Source organism: Mesitornis unicolor, unplaced genomic scaffold (genome assembly GCF_000695765.1).
Source record: "Mesitornis unicolor isolate BGI_N332 unplaced genomic scaffold, ASM69576v1 scaffold14410, whole genome shotgun sequence".
Lineage (NCBI taxonomy): Eukaryota > Metazoa > Chordata > Aves > Mesitornithiformes > Mesitornithidae > Mesitornis > Mesitornis unicolor.
The window spans coordinates 121,439-132,221 of NW_010156368.1; positions in this window are offsets into that span (position 1 = coordinate 121,439).

A 10,783-nucleotide genomic window follows, 5' to 3' on the forward strand; every position below is an offset into this window, starting at 1 on the left:
GAGCCCTTAGTGGGTTCTCTCAAGGTTGAGAGAAATTTGGCCGTTACTGCTTTAACCTCCATAAATGCCTGATGTCATTTAGTCACATATCCTGGCAAAAACGTCTGTCTGATCCCTCTAAGTTGTTCTGTCTCTCTCTCTCTCTCCCCAAGGAAGTTTCATCTAAGCGCCTATTTTATTTTTAGCTTTCCATGTGCCTTTCCATCCCTTCCCGGGAGCAATGCGTCGCAACCAACCAGAAGTGTTGCACAAAAGACTAAAGAAAGTTTGTTACAGAAGAAGCCATGTTTGGTGCAGCAGCATGGGAATGACCTGATGATGTGGCATTTGGCTGAGAAGGCACTCTTCTGAGATCCAGCTCTGAACGACACTGAAATCAATGTGTATCTTCCCGTCAGTCTCGGACAGCTTGGATCATGGTGCACAAATGGACAGAGTTTGTTCAAATGTGCCTGCACTGTCCCACCTTTTAACCTGTGTCACTTTTTGAAGGGGTTAAGGAAAGTCTCAGCCTTACATCTGATGTTCCACTGTTTCATTATTCTTTTCCAATAATGAGATTAATATGTGACTTTCATGTTGATGTAATTTATTGTTACTGTAAATTTAGATGTCTATTTTTTCCTCTGCTGTCAGTATATTAACCTCAAAAAACATGCAACAGCTTGTCTCATATGTACGAGCTGGGATTGTTTTGTTTAGTTTGTTTAGGTTTTTTAAGTAGGAATCTGCAGTTTTGCCTAGGCTTAAGACACTAGTTCACATATGGTTTACTACCCTACTGTATTTGTAGAAGAATTGCCATTAGCTGAGAATAAAGCATATCTGGGGAAAGTGAACTCCTTGGCATAAATGATATAGATAATTTTAGTAGAGAAATCTAGCTTAAAATGTTTCTAAAAATCATAGCAGGAGTTAGTCTGTATTTGATAAACAGTGCTTCATTTCTTGCTTTTATCATATGGAAAACCCATGCAATTATTTTAAAAAGTTCATGTATTCTATAGTTTCTGTGAGAAGATTTCCTTCTCATTCGTGCACAGTTGCAGGTGGCAGGAAGAGCAGAAGTACAATGTATTTGCTTTTCATGGCTGCAAATTCCACAGATTTCAAAGCTGGAACCATTTAGAAATGGCTACTCAAATGTGTCATGGAAGAGGTAATAACTCCTCTGTTTGCCTTAAAAATGTGGCCCATGTATAATGTCAAAACACTTTTATTTTACTGAAATATAACCTTATTCTGCAATTTTAACATTACTTAGAAAAGAACTGGTTTCTTGAAGAATTCACACAAGTCTATTTTCAGTTGTTACAGAAATGGTTTGGTATACTTCTTAAAATAAGGTACAATTTCATCTTTATGTAGAAGATTTTAATGACATGCACAGTGGAATCAAGTTGTGTTTTTGTATTTAAAATGCAATAGTGACATGTTTATCAAGGCAGACATTACATATAATTTTGTATTATCCTTCGATGATGGTACACACTGGTAAAGAATTTCCAAGACTGTATAGACTTGGCAGAACAAGAAGGAAGATTTAGAATACGATTGCTTTGAGTTGAAACATTTCAAATCATGAGGTTTACAATATTTGCAATTGGAAATTGGCAAGAACTCTTTGCAAGAGTATTGGATTGGTCAGTTAACATGCTCTCACCTGTAAGAAAAACAGTTTGTTCTTGTAATATGCTAGCCATCCATCCAGAATAGTTGTGAAACAGAATTGTCCCAAGCATTCCCATATAATTTGTTCCCCTAAGGTTTTGAAATTATTTTGGCACGTAGAGAAAATTGCAAGTTATTTTATTTAAACTGGAACACAGGAGGTTCCACTTAAATTTGAGAAGAAACTTCTTCTCAGTGAGGGTAACAGAGCACTGGAACAGGCTGCCCAGAGAGGTTGTGGAGTCTCCTTCTCTGTGTAACCTCATCTAGGTGTTCCTGCTCCGGCAGGGGGAGTGGACTAGATGATCTTTTGAGGTCCCTTCCAATTCCTAACGTTCTGCGATTCTGTGATTCTGTGATTCTGTAAAGCTGTGCAGAGAGAGGACTTTTGCAGTTTGTGTTAGGATTTCAAAAATTTTCATTCTTTGTAAACCAAAGCAGCCCTTTTCAACCATGGAAACATTAAAGAAGGGATATTCTGAAGAAAATACCCCAACTTTTTGAAATATCCCTTACATGCTATTTTTTGGAAATGTGACAATTTCAGTATTTAATGTTTTTGTACTGCAATAATGTATTCCAAAATGACACCATTAAAACATCAATACTAAAGGAAATTTTAAAAAGAAAATTTGTATTTATTACCTCCCCACACTTAATGAACGTGATCGTATGTTTGTCAGTTATTTTCCTATATTTTCCTTTCAGGGGAAATTTCTGCTCTGATTTGCACAATCTTTTGACATGCTTTCAATGGAAGAAATGCAACTTGATTTTGGAAAAAGAGATATAAACTGGACAAGACACTTTTATTGAATATAATGATAAGGAAGTTATGGACAGAAGGTCAGGAATCCTTGAGGACAGTACCTGAAGATAAAAGCTGAAAAACTGGAAAAAGGATGAATATTTAAAACATTAAAGTCCTGGACACAAGAAGGAGATGTTGATACAACTAGCTGACATGTGAGTGAACTGGAAAACACGGTGAATAATTAAAAAAATCTGTGATTAATAAAAGCTAATTTGTGTGAACTGGGGACAGAAGCTAGGGTAAGAGAAAATTAAGAGGAGGGAAGAAGTTACAGTGGATAGACCAGAGTAGCACTTGGTGACTGAAGTTAGGCTGATATATTGTGTTTCATGAAAAGTAATTGCATTTTTTAAATGGATGGACATACATGTCTTGAAATGTAACTAACTTCATTTTAAACTGCAAATTCATTATGTATCTTGACAGCTGACAGCTCAAGCTTGTTTTAGAAAAAGGTAGTGCACAATTTTGTTAACAATTATTTATTTGTCATTGATTTCAACATGGAAAATCAAAAGGAACATTTTTGTCATATTTTGCTGTATTACTTCTGAACAGGAAAAGCACTGTGCAAGCTCATAAAAAGTTATGTGATGTGTATCGTGAAGATGCCTTAAAACTATGGCAGTGTCAGAAGCGGTTTGCTAAATTTTGGTGTGGAGATTTTGAAGTTAAAGACGCTCAGAAAGGCCAATCAAAGTTAATAACTTTAATAATAAAAGGCACGGATTGAATCCAGTTGGCATTTAATGACACAAGAGATTGCTGGTAATCTTAACATATCAAAATTGAACTTTGAAAACCATTTAAAACAACTTGGATACCTTAGGAAGGTCAGTATTTGGGTACAACATGAGCTCAAAGAAATTCATCTCACTAAGTGCATCGATATCTGCAAGTCTCTCTTGAAACACGAGGAAAACGATCCACTTTTGAAACGTATGATAACAGGCAATGACAAATGGATCGTCTACAACAACGATGAATGAAAAAGATGGTGGAGCAAGCGTGATGAACCAGCTCAAAGCATTTCAAAAGCAGGTATTTGCCAAAGGAAGGCAAATGCCCAGTCTGGTGGGATTTCAAAGGTACTGTGCATTTTGCACTGCTTCCATGGAACCAAACTATTAATATGGACATGTACTGTCATCAACTGGATAAATTAAATGATGCCATCAAGCAGAAGCATCCAGAATTAGTGAATCTCAAAGGTGTTGTGTTTCTCCATGATAATGCTAGATTGCATACAAGTTTGGTCACTCGTCAAAAACTGTTGCAACTTGGATGGGATGTATTACCACATCCACCGTATTCACCAGACCTGGCACCATCAGACTGCCATTTGTTTTGTTCTTTACAAAATGCCTTGAATGGTAAAACCTTCACTGCTGATGAGGATACCAAATCATTCTTAGAGCTGTTTCTTTCCGAAAAAGGTAAGAACTTATTTGAGCATGGAATCTTGAAGGTAATTGAACAAAATGGACAATATATATATTGTTTATTAAAGTTCTTGCTTCCCATGAAAAATTCGCCTTTCATTTACCCAGAAAAAAATGCAGTTCTTTTTTGGCCAACCCAGTATATAGCTCTGTAACTATTTTCCATATTGTTTTTATTTCTTTTGTTTTGCTTGTTTGTTTGTTTTTCTTTTCTGTTTTATTTCTTTTCTTTCTCAGTCTTCCAAATATCTACCAGCATATCCTTACTTTTTTGTTTCTCTTTCGTACAACAGTTTCTTCTCTGATATTTATTACTCTGCTTGCTAACTCTCCTTCGCTAACAAAAGTTCCTGAGTTTTCCTATCTAATCAGCACAGAAGGAGCATGTTCACATGAACATGGAGTCAGCTGTGTGAGTCGTCCCATCTGTAAGCGCTGACACACATCCTATGAGGAATCACATATGTGTCCTTGGCATGGATCTGACAAGACACACAGCAGCACAGAGCTCATCATAGCTTGGTATGAGCAACAGTCACTTTTTTCAGCATGAAGCTTTTTCCCTGATTTTGACCCTCTTGCTTTCAAATATTAAACTATCTCAGAAGATGGTGCATATATTATGCTTATCACTTTTTCTTTAATAGGAGGACAGATAGTCCAGGCTGGATATGTGGGTGGAGGACCGTGCAGTCATAGACCACTTTCATGTAACTAAGGGTATTCACTGTTCCTTGGCACTCCCCTTGAGAATCCTTCACAACTTTCAACCCATTTATTTCTAAAATTACTGCTCCGGAGGCTGAAAGTCCAATGAGTGGAAAGTTGGGAAGTCCATCCCTGAAAATGCAGTGGGAGAGGAAGAGCAAATAATGAAAACAATGGTGGGAGGAGAACTGATGTTGGGGACTAATATCTGTATGGGGGTGATCACAGGCTCCACATACTGCCAAAACCAACTGCAAAGGTCTCACTGCTTTCAGTGGTAAGGTGGATGGTGTGCTATGGTCAGGAGTTTGCCCTGCAGGAGTAGTTTGAGAATGGTTAGCACAAAGCAGCAAAAACAAGTCATCAAATGGTGTAGGTGAGGTTTTTGTACAGGCAGAGTTTTATATGCTGGTTGAGTCAGCTCTTCGGGACAATTACTTTTAAAGAGAGTCAGGCAGGCACTGAGTCACATTTGTGCAGCTGAATTCATTGCAGAACAAGTTGCTTTAGGCACCCTCTGTGCATTGTCAGCCTTTTTTGCAGCCTGCTCAAAGAACAAACTGATTGGTGTTTGCTGAGGTTGCAGCTAATGTGCTAAATATGCTAAGGACCCATAGCTTATTAGTAAGGAAATTGGGGATCGTAAAATGCAACAAAAGAGCTAGTGTTCAGCAAGCCGGCAACTTTAGCAGCTCAGCATTAATATTATGAATTGTATCAAGGAACTCTTAATGAAAACATGACAACTATTGCTTTAGACACTTCACCAGCCAAGATATTGATCTAAAATAATATCTGATTTTTTTTAAAAAAAAACTTAATTAAAATTGTCACACAGATCTAATGTGTAAGAAAAAGATACATAACTGCATTTGGTTGATATGAAAGAGGTAACCAGCTGGCACTCAGTGCAATCGGATACAGGCTGCAAAAGAAAGACATAATAAACTTAACATTCAACCTTCAAAATTCAGGGCTCATTTTCCCAAATTGCAGCTTGCACCTGCAGATCTTCTTCACAGTTGTCAGAACATGTCATTGCTTTCATTCTCATGTATTCTTTATACATATAATTTTCAAATTATAGATCTCATTAATCGGCAAATACTGCCTCAGACAAAGCAGATAGGCGCAATAACTAACACAACAGTAATTGCTCACATACAAAGCAAAGGGATTTTTTAAAAAAATCAGATTATTTAACATCCGCGAGGAAATCCAGTAAGGAGAATGGTAAAATGGGATTTAACTTCAGAGCAAAATTTCAGGATGGGGAATGTTCATAATTTGTCTGGCATCTGCAGGAAAACAGCTGTCTGCAAAAGCCCTCTTGTCTCTATGACCAGGAAGGAAGTGCTCCTCAGGGATCTTGGCCAGATGTAGAAAAAGAAGGAAGAAAAGACAGGGGAAGGCAGCTGCTCACCATTCAGCAGCTGAGGTGAGATATCTATGACATGAGCTAAAAATGAGGGTTCTCCTGGGAGAAGACAGTCAAGTGTCCCACCAGGACGCTCTTGCCTTTCTGCCAGCACATTTATGTCCATGATGCAGGCAGGGAAGGAGATGGTGTAACATGGGAGACTCCAGACAGACAAATCTGAGTGGAAATAGATCACTAGCTGCTCGGCACATTTTCTGGGTATGACTTGTGTCAGGAGAGCACTTTTATTCAAGGCTGTAAGCACAGAGGACACCCAGTGGTGCCTGTGTGTGACTGGAGCACCCCAGTAGAGATGTATTCCCTTTTGCTGTTCAGTAAATATGCATCTGGCTGTACTACCCTGACATCAAAACTCACTGTAGGAGTATAGCTGTACGTCTGCTAAGACCATTTTGGTGCTTATGTTGGGATAATGCTGTTAGTATAAGATTGGCTAAAGTCACCTTTTCAGAAAATACTTACCTATTACATAATATTCCTTACCAGGCATAGCATAAGCCTGGGGTTTTTTCATGACTCTGCATAGAAGATTCCTCAATAACTACATGGATTCCAGATTGGTTTTATGAATTGTTGGTGTTATTTGGATATCTGACTTTGAAAATACTCACATTACAACAGGAGGTCTGCTGCATAGACACCTGTGGGAATATACCTGAGGGAACCCAGCTGCAAATGAAAATGCAGTTGCAGGAGGCTGAGGAGGCTGTAGCTTAGCACACAGGTTAAGGGCACAGGTAAGCACACAGTCTCTGACAGAACGGCTCCCAGTATTCCAGCAAAGTACTGGGAGTACTGTAAAGGTAACTCCTGTATGCCTGCATATGATGCAACCATAGATCTGCCTGCAATATAGACATGCCTTTGTAGTGACTGCTTCCTACTAAAAAGCCAAAGAGTGGCGTCTACAAGTCTGTCTGTGGGAAGGAGAGAGAGAGAGGGACTCATTAAGTGTTATTATCTTGTGAATAGACTTGGTCAGACAAAACAATAGGATAGCTGAAGCTCAGGGGAAAGCTCCTCCGTGACACATTGGAGTCTACATCATTAGCATTTCTTCAGAGATGAGCCAAAGAAAAAAGTTCTGGTAATGCCCTTTGAAAACAGAAAGGCCAAAGAGGTGAATGAAAGGATACATGGGCACAGGAAATATGATCATGAGTTAGGAAGGGTAAGTGCCATTCTTCCAGCAGGGAAATCCTTCTACCAAATTTCTTGTGACTTAAGAACCAGAAAAGGAATCAGGTATTCGGACATCTACAATAAGGACAGAAAAGGAGCAATGTGGAAGATGAAGGCTGTCCTCCAGCTGCTCAAACTGTAAGAAAGCCAAGATAGATAGGGAAACATGTAAAATTTCACTTGGACCAGTGTATTTCCCACGCTAACTAAATTAGAGGAATTCTTAAAAATTTCCTGTGTCTACATGTCTTCAAATATTCGGTGGGCTTACAGAGTGAATGGAAAATGTAACAGGCTGAAAGTGGAGTCAAGATGTGTGGGCCTACAGGTGGCACTGGTCTGAGTTTAACCTCTGCTTTAATTTGCAAAATAAGTAAGAGAGAGGGAAAACTGTCTGATAAAGAGCTTGGAGAGAACATTTGCTGCTTAGACCATGGGGTGCTAAAGATCATCACACTGATACTACTGGTGGTTTTTGGGATCCAAATATACTATTTTGTCAGAGTCCAGTCATGGGAGCTTGATGAAACCACAATAAAATTAGAATAATACTACTATTGAAACTCACTCATAAATGTAACAAAAACAGTAACAAAACACTGTTTACAACAAATTGCAAGAAAAAAAAGAGATTCAGCTCGTTGAAACAACAATGTTCACAACTTTCAAAATAAGAAACTAGAATTACAAAACATAAAAAACATAGGTACTTCCCTTACCTATTAGCATTTAATCTGCATTTGTTGGTTTTGACACACTAAGTTTCTGAAGGAGGTAATAGGAAATATGCTAAAATGTACTGCCTTTTTTCAGAAGTGAAGGTATATTAAGAAGACAAAGGCCACTGACAGTGTGTTATTTTATCATATTCAGGCTCTCCTCTTGTGCCTCTCACTTATGTCACTGTCTTGTGACAGCTGAGAGGCTGAGGCTATCTGGAGATTAAATCTTCACTAGCGTCATCTACCCCATCAGATCTTCCACTTCTCAAGGTATCTACCCACAAATACTGTTGAAGGACATTGCACTAGCACAGGCAAAAATCAAGGCTTTGTCATGAAATGACAGAAGACTGGGAAAAAACGGTGGTTGTCTAACATACCAAAGAGGAAGGAGGAAGGAAAAAGAGAAAGCAAGCTGGTAAGGAGGATAGTTGAGGGGCATGGCTCTTCACCCCCAGGTGGGTTTGAGGGGAGAGGTCTCATACTGCCAGTGAGCTCTGCCTATGCAGCCTTTGGAGAACAGGACTCTGCCTTTAGTCACCTGAAGTGGACAGAGGGACCTTATTCACACCTTTGCTGTCAAGAATAATGTGTGCAATGCATTACAGCAGAGCACGGGGAATAGGCACATATCAAGGATGCAGGTTGGTTATCAGCAGGACTGTAGTGCCACAGTTCAACAGGTGATATTATTAAATGAAGAAGTGAAATAGCATTAGCTCTTCTACTTTGACAATAGAGCAAAGCTTCCTAAAATAGCAATCATTTCAAGAACTTTGTGCAAACATGTCATTTGTCAAAATCCCGGTTGCTTCACAGAGATGATTGATGAGTGTACTATTTTTTGCTAAATATGAAAACTTTCTGGAACATTTCTTGTTGATGACCTTGAACTTCACTCATTGCAAGGCCAGCTGAGGGTACAGAAGTGTAAAGAACTTGTTCTTGGGCTGCCATTGACATCTACTTATAGATAAACCTCTGCTTCCAGACAAACACTTGTTTTTTGCAAACGGACAAAAAGGGCATTGATGTGCTTAGAGCTGTTTGGAAAACCGATTGTCTGAAAGCCAACTGTTAGTTCAGTTAATTCTAGTTTACATGCAGGAAATTTTTAGCTGTGTCTAAGCCATCTGTTTATACATTTTGAAGGATAGAAAAAGTCACCTGTATACTTGTCACTGCATCACAAATCCTTTATCAGTATCACAAAATAGTAGTACAATGTTTGGAAGAAAAGCTTTTCCCCTGCTGCTGTAGCCACAGCTTGGCTGAAGACAGCTGACAACAGCACCATGCATAAACTCAGAGGACCTTCAGTTAGATATATTTGTTGGATTAGGAAAGTATTTTGGATGGAGAAAGAGTAAGAGAGAAAGAGAAAAAATATTTCTGACCCATTTTGGCACCTCTTTTTTTCCCCATTCTACTATTCTCTACAGCATGGTGCATTGTAACAGTGAAGCAGCAGTGAAGCAACACCAGTTCTTGGTTATACCCAGCAGGAGAAGCAAGAGGAGATCTGCAAAGCAGAAAGAATGCATACATTTTAGTGACTCTGGTCCTTGCTTGTTTAACATATTTTCATGTAAATAATTTATTATCTGCCATTTTCTCACAAGCCTTCACAGGCTTAAAACCTTTGAATTAAATGAATGATGAATGCTTGAGCATTACGTACCCCATTGTTACCAAGCACAGAGTTCACGCCTCCTATGTCTGTTTTTCAACATAACTGCAAGGATCCAAGCACTTAGGTCTTTATTATGGGTTCCAATATAATCAGAATGATGCAGTGACTTTAATGTAAATGCAAAATAAAAGGGATGGATGCAGTTTTTAATATCATTGCTGGTAATCTGAAAGCTTCTTAATATGAAGATCATTTTTTTTTTAATTATAAAATCATAGAACCATAAAATGGTTTGGGTTGGAATTGATCTTAGAGATCATCTAGTCCACTCCCCCCACCACCTCATAGCTTGGTGTCATCAGCAAACTTGCTGGGGGTGCACTCAATCCCACTGTCCATGTCAATGACAAAGATGTTAAACAGCGCCAATCCCAGCCCCAACCTCTGAGGGATGCCACTTGTCACCGGTCTCCACTTGGACATTGAGCTGTTGACCACAACACTTTGGTGTGACCATCCAGGAAATTCCTTGACTACCAAGTGGTCCATCCATCAAGTCCACGACTCTCCAATTTAGAGACAAAGATGTCATGTGTGACAGTGACAAACGCTTTGCATGTGTCTGGGTAGATGACACCAGTTGCTCTTCCCTTATCCACCAACGCTGTAACCCCTTCATAGAAGGCCATCAGGTTTAGAATCATAAAGTCATTAAGATTGGAAAAGACCTCTAAGATTACCGAGTCCGACCATCATATTTGTCAGGCACAATTTACCCTTAGTGAAGCCATGTTGCCTGTCACCAATCACCTCCTTATTTTCCATGTGTCTTAGCATAGTTTCCAGGAGGATCTGCTTCAGGATCTTGCCAGGCAAGAGGTGAGACTGACTGGCCTGTAGTTCTGGATCCTCCTTCTTTTTCCTTTTTAAAAATGGGGCTTATGTTTCCCCTTTTCCAGTCAGTGGGAACTTACCAGACTGCCACAACTTCTCAAATATGATGGCTAGCAGCTTAGCAATTTTATATGCCAGTTCCCTCAGGACCCATGGATGCATCTCATCAGGTCCCATGGACTTGTGCACCTTCAGGTTCCTTAGGTGATCTCAAACCTGATCTTCTTCTACAGTGGGCAGTTCTTCATTCTCCCAATCCTTGCCTTTACCTTCTGC